This window comes from Pelophylax lessonae (assembly GCF_965119305.1).
Source record: "Pelophylax lessonae genome assembly, chromosome: 1".
Classification (NCBI taxonomy): Eukaryota; Metazoa; Chordata; class Amphibia; order Anura; family Ranidae; genus Pelophylax; species Pelophylax lessonae.
In genome coordinates, this window is record NC_138768.1 from 804,753,200 (window position 1) to 804,767,853 (window position 14,654).

Consider the following 14,654-nt stretch of genomic DNA (forward strand, 5'->3'; position numbering starts at 1 on the left):
CGTGGCTAAAAAAAGCCAAGCTCCCCTGACCCTATCCTTGTGCCATACACAGATACTGATTGATGGCCCTCTGCTGTGTGTGCAGCCGCTGCAGCATTGCCAACATTGAGTTCCACCTGGTGGGCATGTCACAAATGAGGCAGTTGGTGGGCAGGTTGAATTCCCATTGAATGTCAGATAAGCGAGCACTGGCATTGAATGAACGGCGCAAATGGCCATAGACTTTCCTGGCCTGCCTCAGGAGATCTTGGAAGCCCGGGTATCTGCTCAAGAAATGCTGCACCACCAGATTCATAACATGTGCCAAGCATGGAACATGTCTCAAGTGTCCCTGTCGGAGAGAAGGTTGGTGCCATTGTCGCATACAACCGTTCCTGGCTCAAGCTGTTGTGGTGTCAACCATCTCTGAGCCTGCCCCTGCAGAGCTGACAGAATCTCTGCACCGGTGTGACTTCTATCCCCTTGACAGACCAACTGAAGCACAGCATGGCATCTTTTAGCCTGACCGCTGCTGCATTAGACAATTGAGCAGAAGAGGACATGGAGGAGGAGGAGGTGGAGTAGCCAGATATGGCAGAACCAGCACCAGCTTTTTGGAGGCTTGGTGGCAAAACAAGCTCCAGCACTGAACCCTGTCCTGCATCCTTCCCAGCTGCCAACAGAGTTACCCAGTTCGCTGTAAAATAAATGTAACGTCCCTGTCCATGCCTGCTGGACCAAGAGTCAGCAGTAATGTGCACCTTCCTGCTGACCGCTTTGTCCAAAGAGGCCAAAACACTACCTTCCACATGATGGTAGAGAGCCGAAATGGCCTTACGCAAAAAGAAATGCCTTTTTGGGACCTGCTACTGTAGTGCAGCACATTACACAAATTCGCGAAAGGGAGCCGAGTCTACCAGATGAAAAGGCAGCATCTGTAATGCTAGCAATTTGGCCAAGCTAGCATTAAGATTCTGAGCATGTGGATGGCTGGGACAGTATTTCTTTCTACAGTTCAGCAACTGGGGTAGTGAAATTTGCCTGCTGCTCAAATCAAGCGGTGGTGTACTGCTAGCAGATTGGGTGCAAGTCTCTGTGCCACCCATTGCTATACCATCATCCCTCTCAATGCTGGTATTTGAGAAGGCATGAGGTATAATAGGGTTAGAGATCGCAGATGAGGAGAAGGTGATGTATGCTTGTTTTGATCTAGTGCCTCTTTCAGGTGCTGTTGCCAACAGACTGCATGGCAGGTCGTCATATGCCTTGTCAAGCATGTGGTGCCCAAGTGGCTGGTGTTCTGGCCACGCTTGATCCGCTTTAGACAGATGTTGCAAATGAACTACAAAGTATAGGAGACATAGGAGTTCTCCTGAAAGAGTCAACTAGGGGCACCAAGGAGTTAGTGAAAAATAATTTTATTAAGGATCAAAAACATTCACATATAGGTGATTCAAGGTGTAACACACATCACAGTTAAAAAACATATCATAAAAACATTGGGATGAGCTGCAACAACCCGGGTTGTAATGAGGTGCACGTGGTTGGGTCAATGAGATGGAGAAGGTAAGTAACCTTACTCAGAAGATTAATTGAAAAAATATTCAAAAGGATATATAAATGGGGCAGTCCCAACAGAAGTATAGCACTCAAGGTAGCAGGGCATGAAGAGGTGACTTCACTGCAATAGGGGTCCGTCCAGATAATTAAAAATCAAAGCAGCTGAATTAGTAGTGAATATTCAACATACTATAACTGGCCAGTAGGGGTCCCCGTAGCCACGGTCCTGGGGAGATAATGACAAGGCAGGGAGATCGCAAGTCTGAGCCTGCAGTGTGAGTCACTCCGTGTTGCGGGGCAGTGTGGATGGCACAGGAATCTCTTAGTGGCAGAGATGGGGGACACACAGTACCTCATGCAGTGATGGGAATCAGTCAATGTTACATGCCAGTTGCAGGGAGTCCCCGGGAGTAGCAGCAAAGTTGCGGTGGGTGCTGGTCGGTCAAGCGCTTCCTCGTGTCCTCCTTTGCTCTTCCGAGCGTATCTGAGAGGAGGCGGGCTTGTGGCCCGACGTCACTCTGGACGTGGTTGGCGGCTTGTGCTTTTTCCGGCCGTAGATCGCACGATTACCGTAGTCCCAGGTGTAAGCTCAGAATGACACGGTGCTGACGCGTTTCACCAGCCTGACGCTGGTTTCCTCAGAGCTGAGGGAGTGTCCTGCAGAGACTCTTATAAAAAGGCCCCTAATTGCTGGCACCTAATGGTAATCAAGACAGACACATCTAGTAATACATCATTGTGGCCACTGGGTGTCCTCATGGAGATATTGCAGGTCACTCCCAGAGGAGTCATTCAGAACATGGGAGAAAGCAATGTATATTTGGTAATACAGTAGCCCTCTAAAAGAAAACAGGGAAATAGAACAATAGGAATTAAAAAATACAGGATAAACGAAGAAATACTCAAACTTAAAGACACACTTAAATAGGTACAGAATAACTGTTCAACACTGGGACCATAGACCACCCTCAGCAGGGCAATAAGTTACCTAGGTGGGAGGCAGAAAGAGAGAGAGAAGACCTGTCATCCAGGGGGGTCTTTGATGGCCACCGTGGAGAACATCACATCTCACCCATCAGAAGAACTGGTAACTACGCTCCCCGCTTGGAAAAATCATGATGCAGAGCAACAAATTTTTTTTTATAGAAGTATAAATTAGAAAATGTGGCCTGTGATCTTGATTAATGTATACAGGGAGGGCTGACACCATGGACAGTCTCAATCTGTCAAGGTCCTATGCCTAGTTTCAGATTAGGTGCTTCGTCATGGCTGATAAATACAGCCAAAGCAGAGACCCGGACGGCAGAAATCCAGTTAGGGCACTGGTGGCAAGTGGGAGGCCAGTGGGGAGGACCAGATAGAAAAAGGCAGGAAGGAGGAAAGAAATAAAGGATAGATATAGAGGGAGGGCAGGTCAAGGTCGCAGAGAAAATAGAAAGACAAACCACGGGGATGCAGTCCACTGCCCATGCCATACCAGGGATGTTAGTCTGGGGGAGGTATTTATTTAATGTTCAAGGAATGGTTGGAGACTAAATTCAGTATTAAGGCCTATGGGGGCAAGAGACCCCATTTTATAAATCCAGTACTTTTCTTTTTGTAGCAAAATTGTATCAAAGTCCCCTCTTCTTAGGGGGAGCTTGAGTGCAAAAATGCCTCTTATTTTTAAACCATTGGGATTAGAGTTATGGTGTTCCAGGAAATGTAGTGGTATTGTTTTGTTGTCAACTTTTACCTTGACATCTGCTACATGCTCACTAATTCTGACTTTCAACTGCCTTTTAGTCTTACCGATATAGGTTTTATTGCAAGGGCATATGAGTTGGTAGATTACCTGTGTACTTTGGCACTTGGTACCGTCACAGTTTGTGAAAGATTTAAGAACAAATTTGCAAATTGAGCATCTGCCACAGGTAAACATGCCTTTTAATGGGGGGAGGGAGGATAACCAATCACCGCCTGTCCGTGTTCTTACAAATTCTGAATGGACCAGTGTGTCTTTTAGGTTTCTTGCCCTTCTAGCCGTGATTAGCGGTCTCGGGCCTACAATTTTGCCCATCAGGGGGGATACAGTCAGTACTCTCCAGTGTTTATCTAGAACATTCTTGACTTGGCCCCACTGTGTCCCAAATTTGGTAATTATCTGTGGGTGTAGGATATCGGGATTAGTTGGTAAGACTGGCTCATCCCCCCTGATCGAGAGGAGGCTTGATCTATCTCTCAGTGCTGCCCTTCTACGGGCTTTTTTAATCACTCTATTGGAGTATCCCCTTTCCGTAAGCCTCTGGTGGAGGTCCCTGGCTTCAGTTTGGTAGTCGAACGGGTCAGAGCAATTCCTTTTAATACGTAAAAACTGGCCTACCGGGATACCCTCCACCAGAGGTCTGGGGTGGCGACTGTCAGCCGCCAGTAGAGTGTTTGCCGCCGTTTTTTTTGCGGAAGGTTTTAGTCTTTAGCTTCTGGTTCTCCTGAGAGATGAGAAGATCAAGGAACGGGAGGTCGTTTTTGGTAGCCGTAAATGTCTAATATTTATTTTGTTATTATTTAATTATTCGATAAAGGTTCCCAGTTGGAGGAGGGTACCCTTCCAGAGGAGCAGGACATCATCGATGTACCTCAGGCCACATGTGGCAGTGGCTGAGGTACATCGGGATGGATAGGCAACCTGCTCCTCCCATAGGCCCAAGTGTAGGCATGCGTATGCCGGTGCCTAAGGTGCCCCCATACATGTACCCCTCACCTGCTGAAAATAAACATTAAGAAACTGAAAGAAATTATTCTTGAGCATAAAATCCAGAAGCTCAATCAGGAATTCGTTGTATGCTCCTAGTTTAGGGAATTTCTTATGCAGAAAATGTGCTACTGCCCTTTAGGCCCCATTCATGTGGAATGGATGTGTAGAGAGTTTCTACATCAATGCCAAAGAGAAGACAGTTTTCATCTATTGTCACATTGGCAATTTGCTGCAGCACGTCCCTCGTGTCCTGCACATATGGGTGACTCAAGGTGTAACACACATCACAGTTAAAAAACATTGGGATGAGCTGCAACAACCCGGGTTGTAATGAGGTGCACATGGTTGGGTCCATGAGATGGAGAAGGTAAGTAACCTTACTCGGAAGATTAATTGAAAAAATATTCAAAAGGATATATAAATGGGGCAGTCCCACTAAGATTCCTGTGCCATCCACACTGCCCCGCAACACGGAGTGACTCACACTGCAGGCTCAGACTTGCGATCTCCCTGCCTTGTCATTATCTCCCCAGGACCGTGGCTACGGGGACCCCTACTGGCCAGTTATAGCATGTTGAATATTCACTACTAATTCAACTGCTTTGATTTTTAATTATCTGGACGGACCCCTATTGCAGTGAAGTCACCTCTTCATGCCCTGCTACCTTAAGTGCTATCCTTCTGTTGGGACTGCCCCATTTATATATCCTTTTGAATATTTTTTTCAATTAATCTTCTGTGAAAGGTTACTTACCTTCTCCATCTCATTGACCCAACCATGTGCACCTCATTACAACCCTGGTTGTTGCAGCTCATCCCAATGTTTTTATGATATATGTTTTTTAACTGTGATGTGCGTTACACCTTGAGTCACCTATATGTGAATGTTTTTGATCCTTAATAAAATTATTTTTCACTAACTCCTTGGTGCCCCTAGTTGACTCTTTCAGGAGAACTCCTATGTCTCCTATACTTTGTAGTTTATATGCCTATTTTTTGTCAACGGTCACCTAGCTAGTTGTGATCTAGAGGGAACATACTTCCTGCATTAATGGTAGGAACCCTCCCCCATACTGGCAACTTCTGTAGGAGTATCCCCAACCTTTGGTCAGATGTTGCAAATGGCAACGCTTCGGTCTACTGCACAGGTGCTGAAAAAAGCCAACACTAATGAACTTTTTGGAGTCCACAGGGATTATGCAGCACCCTGCACCTGTGGAGCTCTGTGCTGTGATGCAATAGGTTGGTTACTGCTATGGCGGCCCCTGGAGCACATCCTGCCTCATTGGAGTTGTGCGTCCTCCTCATCCTCCTCCTCTATCCTGTCAGGCACCCAAGTACAGTCAGTGATCTCATCATCCCCTCCCTCCTCCTCACTGGAGCAAACTTGGCAATATGCTTCAGCTGTGGCAACATGACTGCTGGTCTCTTGCCCGTCATTGTCCCCCCCTCTCTCTAGGCTCACGTTATTCCCTTCATCAACCTGGGAACCAACATCACAGCTTTCAAATTGCTGTGCATCCTCCAGGAGCATGTCACTGACACTATGATCGAATAGTTCAGGTGACTCCTCCGTGCATGATGGTGGGGCGACTGAAGGAGTAGCTGTGGTGAAAGAGCCTGTGGAATGGGCCGCTTTGGCAACTGCGGTGGAAGGCAAACTACTGGGAGCGTGGTCGTCAGAGGAAGATGAGGAGGGTTTATTGAGCCACTCCACCAACTCTTCCACCACTTTTCACAATGGACACAGAGGCTGCTTGCCCTCTTTTCGTGGCCTCTCCTTGTCGGTCTTTCGGACATGATGTTGATACAGATCAATATAGGGTATATGCAACTGACCAATAGATACTCAATGACCTGATATGATGTAATTGATAGCCCTATAGATGAGCAGTGGTGGTTATAGATGTACACAGGTGACTGATTATCAATACCCTGACTGATACCTGAAGTGATCTCTTATTCCTAGAGGTCTGTGATGATTATAGAATGTTCCACAACTGACCAATGAATACTCTGGCTGATATCTGAAGTGATCTCTAATCCTAGAGGTCTGTGATGATTATAGAATGTTCCACAACTGAGCAATGAATACTCTTGCTGATACCTGAAGTGATCTCTTATTCCTAGAGGTCTGTGATGATTATAGAATGTTCCACAACTGAGCAATGAATACTCTTGCTGATTTCTGAAGTGATCTCTAATCCTATAGGTCTGTGATGATTATGGAATGTTCCACAACTAAGCAATGAATACTCTGGCTGATATCTGAAGTGATCTCTAATCCTATAGGTCTGTGATGATTATAGAATGTTCCACAACTGAGCAATGAATACTCTGGCTGATATCTGAAGTGATCTATAATACTATAGGTCAGTGGCGGCTGGTGCTCAAAAATTTTTTTTTGGGGGGGGGGGGCACAAAAAGAAAAATGTAATAGGTAGTGCTTCGCGTCAAAGAACGCAGTGAAAAATTGCATGACTTTGATGTCATGGTACAGGCATGGCACAGGTCATGGGAACAGGAGATGGTATAGGCATGGCACAGGTCATGGTACAGGCATGTCCCAGGTCATGGTACAGGAGATGGTATACGCCCCCTTTCAATGCAGAGACCAGCGTACATGCCCCCTTCAATGCAGAGATCAGCGTGCGTGCCCCCTTCAATGTAGTGACCAGCGTACATGCCCCCTTCAATGCAGAGATCAGCGTGCGTGCCCCCTTCAATGTAGTGACCAGCGTACATGCCCCCTTTAATGCAGAGATCTGCGTGCGTGCCCCCTTCAATGTAGTGACCAGCGTACATGCCCCCTTCAATGCAGAGATCAGCGTGCGTGCCCCCTTCAATGTAGTGACCAGCGTACATGCCCCCTTTAATGCAGAGATCTGCGTGCGTGCCCCCTTCAATGTAGTGACCAGCGTACATGCTCCCTTCAATGCAGAGATCAGCGTGCATGCCCCCTTCAATGTAGTGACCAGCGTACATGCCCCCTTTAATGCAGAGATCTGCGTGCGTGCCCCCTTCAATGTAGTGACCAGCGTACATGCTCCCTTCAATGCAGAGATCAGCGTGCATGCCCCCTTCAATGTAGTGACCAGCGTACATGCCCCCTTTCAATGCAGAGACCAGAATACGTGCCCCCTTCAATGTAGTGACCAGCGTACATTTCCCTTTCAATGCAGAGATCAGCGTGCGTGCCCCCTTCAATGTAGTGACCAGCGTACATGCCCCCTTCAATGCAGAGATCAGCGTGCGTGCCCCCTTCAATGTAGTGACCAGCGTACATGCCCCCTTCAATGCAGAGATCAGCGTGCGTGCCCCTCCAATGCAACTGTGCTGTGCCCCCTTCAATGCAGAGTTCAGCGTGCGTGCCCCCTTCAATGCAACTGTGCTGTGCCCCCATCAATGCAGAGTTCAGCGTGTGTGCCCCTTTCAATGCAGTGTGCCACCGCCACCCCCCCCCCCCCCACCGAGACCAGTGCACACACCTGGAGCAGGTCCCGGACTCCCGGCGGGTAGCTTCTTCTCACTCCGGCTTCGGTGGGCGGCTTCTGGCGGCGCGTCTTCTCGAGTCCTCCTCCCGCTCCCGCCTCCTTCTCGGCTCGGCCAATGGCATGGGGTTTGCCATGGGGCCAATCAGGAAGCAGGTATTAGACCGTCTTCCTGATTGAATGAGGAGGATCGGTGTGAGAATGGGGAATTTTCATTTGCTATTGTCACACAATGAGTGGCCTCGGGACGCACTGCTCTGCGCCCCGGGTCCACCCTTTCCATCGCCCTATTAGAGCCCAAAACATTTTTATGGTTTATTTTTATGAATTTACAAATTGCAAACTGAAAAAGCAGAAGTTTAAACTTATTTAGCCTCCTCCCACCTGTCTTCTGAGTGGGCAATCCTGAACATCCTTCAGAAGGAGGGAGATTGTGCGGCTACGTGTAAGGGCAGCTGTGCGATCTCGGTGTGCCTGTGTCCCTGGGACACAATGCAACACTGCTCGGCAGGAGGGCTCTGTGATTAGCCCTCCTGATCACGTAACGGCTGTGTCCAATCACAGCCGTCATGTAATGTCAATACAGTCATTGTCACGGTGATCGGCTCTGCTTCTCCTCACACAGTGGGAAGGAGAGTGGATCGGTGCTGGCAGGTGGCGATCAGTGAGTATTAAGCAGTTTTACTGCTTTTTACTTACTGATCACCCAGCTAGTGTCAACACACAGTGTCCCCAAAACCTATCACACATCTGTCTCAGTAAAATAATCCGTTACAGTGAACATCTGTTTGTGATCATTTGCTGCATCTTTCTGTGATCCTCTGGCGCACATCATCTGCCACATCTGTCCGTGATCTGTCACAGGGCCTTTAAAATTGTGATAGGTACTCAGGAAATGAAATGTGTAATTTATGCTCCTAGAACACCTGACGGTGCTACTTGGATGTTGGGCCTCTGTATGTGGCCAGGCTGTGTATTAGTCTCACACAGGTGGTATCGCCATTCTCAGGAGAAGTAGCAGAATGTATTTTGGGTTATCATTTTTGCTATTTACATGCTATGTGTTAGAAAAATCTTATAAATGGACAACGTTGTGTAAAAGAAAAAAAAAAACACATTTTCATTTTTTTTCCCACACGTAGCATGACACGTAAAAGACTCATTATGCCTCATAGAATATACATTGGGGTGTTTGCTTTCCAGAATGGGGTCCTTTTGTGGGTAATTCCATTGTCCTGGTGCTCCAGGGCCTTCAAAATGTGATAGGTACTCAGGAAATGAAATGTGTAATTTATGCCTTTAGAACGCCTGACGGTGTTACTTGGATGTTGGGCCTCTGTATGTGGCCAGGCTGTGAAAAAGTCTCACATATGGTACTGCTATACTCAGGAGTAGTAGCAGAATATATTTTGGGGTGTAATTGCAAGTTTATCCATGCCATGTGTAAGAAATAACTTGTTGTTATGACAATTTTGTGTGTGTGTGTGTGTGTGTGTGGGGGGGGGGGGGGGGATCTTCATTACCCAAACTATTGTGGGCAAAAAAATGCAACTTCAAAAAACTCACTCACTAAAGGTCAATAAAAAAACTTTCTACATTTAGGCACACCTCCAGGGGGCTGTCCCTCAGCCATTATCCTGACATAGTTACTACTATTCTTCAGTTTTATGCTGCCTAGCGTCAGGAGTAGGCTAGGTCTTCCCAGCTGGGACCTAGTGTCTCAGTTTCTTTATGTTTTTTTCTTTGAAAATAGTGAGTAAGGAGAAGAAATAAAGCTATCACTAGTTAGGGGAATTCCTGGAGGACTACAAGCAACAGCAGAACTGGGCCTCGCATTGGATAATAGAGATCCTTATGGAGTCCCAGCCTGCCAACGAGCGTCACAGGTCATTGGTGCGCCCAGGCCTCGCAACGACAGTGCCCCTTTGGACGGGGACGAGCCTGCGGAGACCCATCTTTGCCGGGATGTCTCAACTCCGGAACGCCCGTATGTTGCTAGCATCCTTCCTGGTGGACGTCACCCCCACTCAGGGTGGGAGGTGTTCTGTATCAGAGCGGTGTCCGCGTTCTCTGGACTGGTGAGTGATATTACCCTTGTGTCCCTGGGACTATTATCTGTGTGAGTGTTCTGTGGGCCCACTCTTAGGGGATGGCAGTACAAGGTGGCTTCTGTGGTATCCCCTTCCTGGCCATTTGGTGCGGCCCCCTCTTCCTCCCTACCCCTGCTGGGGGTGCTCTGCGGTGAACTCCGCTATGGCTGGGGGGTGTGGGGTTTTGCTGCATCCCGGGGGGTACTCTCTGGGATTTCCTGGGGTGGCCAGCTCATGTGTTTTTTACTTTATTTGGCGCCGTTTGCACGGCCACCATGTTGGGTGAGGGCAGGCTGTTTAGGCCTCTTTGTGTGGGCAGCAGCCATTTTAGCTCATTGTTTTGGCATCGGTTCCGGGGCCATCTTTGCTGTGGGCGACCGCCTAGTAAGGGGGGGCGGCCATTTTGCCAGTACTTCCTCCCATAGGTTTCTATCAGGTACCATGATTCTGTGGCTCAGGGCGGGCATAGGCCTCTAGTGCGTGAGGTCACTTTCTCTTTTATCTTCACTGCAGCAAGTACACTGCGGGTGATTTTAACGTTTTTTTTTCTGGGCATTTTACTGCAAAAAGCTGGTTCTTGTGGCTATCGCTGTTTAAAGGGGTCTCCACGGACGGTGCAGTTTTGCGGTGTGGGCCTGCGGGAACCGTCGTTTTAAAGGGCCAGCATCCCAAAAAAAAATTTTTATTGCAGAAATGGAGTCCCAGGATAGCAAATTCCCCGCAGACCTGGTTGGTGCTTTAGGAAACCCCGATTCCTCTTCCATGGCCTCATTTGCTGCTCTTGCGACTTTGGCGTCCAAAGTGGATCTGCTGATGTCTGAACGCACTTCTCAAAAACGGCTGATGCCCTCTCAGTCTTCTGACTCTAAACCGGATTTCATTGCCACGGACAATGTCCCCACTGAGGGATCCCAGTCCTTACATTCAGATGGAGAGAAGGAAGAGTCTTCCTCTACGGCGGCACAAGAACGTGCTGCGTTGGATGCACTTTTGCTGATATATAACTAATGATTCCGTCCTCAATGCGGTTTATGAATAAATTGAATAAGGTTGGTCTCAGGACTGAGCCTTGGGGGACCCCACTTACCACCCCAGACCAGTCTAAGTATGCGCTATTTATTTCCACCCTTTGGACACGCCCTTTCAGCCAGTTCCATATCCAAGAGCAAACCTTGTGGTCGATGCCTGCAGACCTTATTTTATAAATTAAGCACTTGTGGGGAACTGTATCAAAAGCCTTAGCGAAATCCAGGTACACCACATCCACTGGTCTGCCCCTATCTAGTTCACAGCTCACCTCCTCATAGAATGTTAACAGATTGGTTTGACAAAAACACCCATTCGTAAACCCGTGCTGATTACTGCTGATGATGTTGTCTTTAGCAAACTCTACAATATAGTGCCTTATCCCCTCCAGAAGTTCACATACTATCGATGTCAGGCTGACCGTCCTATAATTTCCCGGGACATGCCTCTGCCCTTTTTTGAACATCGGTATCACGTTAGCTTTCCTCCAATCACCTGGTACATTTCCTGTCATAATACTGTCAGCAAAGATCAGGAACAATGGTCTAGATATAGTTTTACGAAGTTCTCTGAGTACTCTCGGATGTACGCCATCAGGGCCTGGCGATTTATTGGTGTTAATTTTATCCAGCATTTCCCTGATTTCACCCTCTGTTAGCCATAGCGGCAAGTCCTGTGAATTACTGCTAACCATATAGTCATGGTCAGTGTATCCCTCCTTTTCCTGTGTAAAGACTAAGGAGAAAAAAGCATTAAGCACGGTTACCTTTTCAGTGTCCTCTGTAACCATCCTCCCCTCTTTGTTAATTATGTGTGCTATATGCTCTGCCCTAGATTTTTTGCTGTTGATATATTTAAAGAATTTCTTTGGGTTCTTATTACTATCCTCCGCTATTTGTCTCTCAAAGTTGATTTTAGCCATTTTGATTTCGTATTTACTTTTCTTATTTGCCTCCTTGTACTGCTGGAAAGCCGATACTGTGCCCTCTGATTTATATTTCTTGAAGGCCATTTTTTTTCCTCAATACGTTTTTTTTAACATTACGGTTTAGCCAGCCAGGTTTGGCTTTGTCTCTTTTACATTTATTTCCCCTAGAAATCCACTGTAAGATACTTTTGTTTAATATGTTCCTAAAGCATTCCCATTTTTCCTCCGTGGTAAGTGTTCCTAGGGTTTGGTCACAGTTAACCCTTTCCATCATTGAGCACAATTTGGGAAAGTTTGCCCTCCTGAAGTTGAGGGTTCTTATGTTCCCCTCTTGCCTTGTTATATTGTTATTTATGCTAAATGCAAACATCCTGTGATCGCTAGAGCCCAGGTTGTCCTGGACTCCTACCTCTGAGATTAGGTCTGGGTCATTAGTGATTAATAGATCCAGCACTGCATTTTCTCTAGTCGGAAAATCCACCAACTGCGACATGTAGTTGTCCTGTAAGATTTCCATGAAGAGACAGGCCTTCTGTGAGTGTGTAGTCCCCTCTTCCCAGTCAATGTCAGGATAATTGAAGTCCCCCAATATGATGACTGATCCCAGCTTTGCCACTCTATCCAACAGTGATATAAATTCCAGCTCTTCCTCCTCCCTTTGGTTGGGTGGCCTATAACAAACCCCCACAATTACTTTTCCCTTTACTTCTTTCCTATGGAGTTCTACCCACATGGATTCTAACTCTGTACTCATCCCTTCCATAATATCACTCCTCTTCATCACCCTTACATTATTCTTGACATAGAGACATACCCCTCCCCCTCTTTTTCCTACCCTGTCCTTTTGGTACACAGAATACCCTTGGGTATTGGCCAGCCAGTCATGTGAGGGGTCAAACCAAGTTTCTGTTATTGCCACCAGGTCTATGTCCTCCTCATGTACTAACATTTCCAACTCATCCATTTTATTAGCTAGGCTCCTGGCATTTGCATATACCCCTCTTAGTTTTGTGGAATTGTGAAACTTATTTTTTTTCCTGTTTGGTCTGAGGTTTGCCCCTTCAAATGAGAACTGGGGGGGATACGCAAACTGAAGCATGCAAAATATGGGCGAGCTCTGCATAGAAACCAATCAGCTTCCAGGTTTAAGGGCTCTTTCCCACGGGCGTTCCTTTTTTTTTGCCCGATCAGGTCCTTTTTCTTTTTTGTAACGGACACAGATGACATTTGTGTCATCCGGTCCGTATGTCCGTTTTTCATCCCATCCGTTTGCGGATGAAAAACTGACATAATGCATGTCTATGTAAATACGGATGTCTGCGGATGACACCACTGACATCCGTTTTTGCTTCAGTTCCGTTTTTTGAAAGGAAGAAAAAAATAGGGTTCTCCTCTGTTCAAAAAAACTGAACTGAACTGACAAAAAACGGATGTCAGAGGATGATCATCCGATGACATCCGTATTTACATAGAGATACATTATGTCCGTTTTTCATCCGCAAACGGATGGGATGAAAAGCGGACATATGGAACGCCCGTGTGAAAGAGCCCTTATTGTCAAAGCTTAATTGAAGAAGCTGAAGTTAGAATCTGGTGCAGCTGTCCATAGTAGCCAAACAGCTTCGGAGTGCTCCAGTTTTAGTTAATCCCCCCCATAGAATTTTCAGTCACTTACCAGTAGATTTAGCAGGGACCCTTTGGGTCTAATCACATGGGGGCCCATCACAAATTCTGCTTGCTCAATGGGGGGGATCTCTCTGCTGACCAGGCAGATGACAGGTCCATGTCTGCTCACTGTGCAGAATGGACACAGGCACAGCCTGCTCTCCTCTATGGGGAACTCAGATGGCAATGAACAGACTGTCTGTTTCCATCCAATCCTATTCGCCAGACAGATGGAAAATAGTACCATCATCCGTCTGGTTTTTCCAGACAGGATCGGATGGCGGAGGGTGTCAGTGGACATGTATCTGCTGACATCTGCCGCTCCAAAGACCGAAGGGTCCGATCAGGTCCGCCTGAAAAACTGCCAGGTAGTCCTAATCGGACAACACACATGAAAGGACCCTTACTGTAATAGAAGAGATGAATGTGCTTGCTGCAAATTCTAAACCTCAGTCACAAATCCTTAGAGAGAACTCACACACGACAGACGAGCGGTTGTACAGTTCAACGTTTCTTTAATTCATGTGTGCAATATAACCAGCAATCTTTAATTTAAACATACATTTTAATATATACTCTGTTTTACTATGAAAAGAAAACACATCTGGGCTCCGGCTGTGACCTATCATAGCCCAGAAGAATTTATGAAGTGGACTGCTCAGGTCCAATAGGAATTCTGGAAATGGATGAGATGAAGCATGGAACTGGTGAAGAACCCAAAGGCCCAAACATGCAGCAGTTAGCCAGATGTCTGAATTTAACATATAGCGGATGGCAGATTAGTGTACTGACTTCCTATTAATGCTGTCTATACTTGCTAGCAAGATGGTCCTGACCATGGAAGTGAGCACTTAAGGAATTCTATTTAATAGGGATACAAAGGAGGATTATAGAACTATGAATGCTCAGCAATAAGCAAAGAAATCACTAAATAGCGGTCAATCTATATCTGTTTGGGGAGGTTGGAAGCAGAAGGAATTTATAAAAGATGTAGCGCTTTATAAGTCTTTCAGCAAGAATACTTCATGGAGGAAAATACTAGGGTTGTCAAACGCAGGCATTCAGCAAAGTGTGATTTTTACCAACTCAATCATGATACTGAAATTGCCTTTAAACTGCAGTAGACCAGAAATTCATAGCTTACTGATGTAGCATTCGGCCCTCTGAGGTGTAAGCTACAC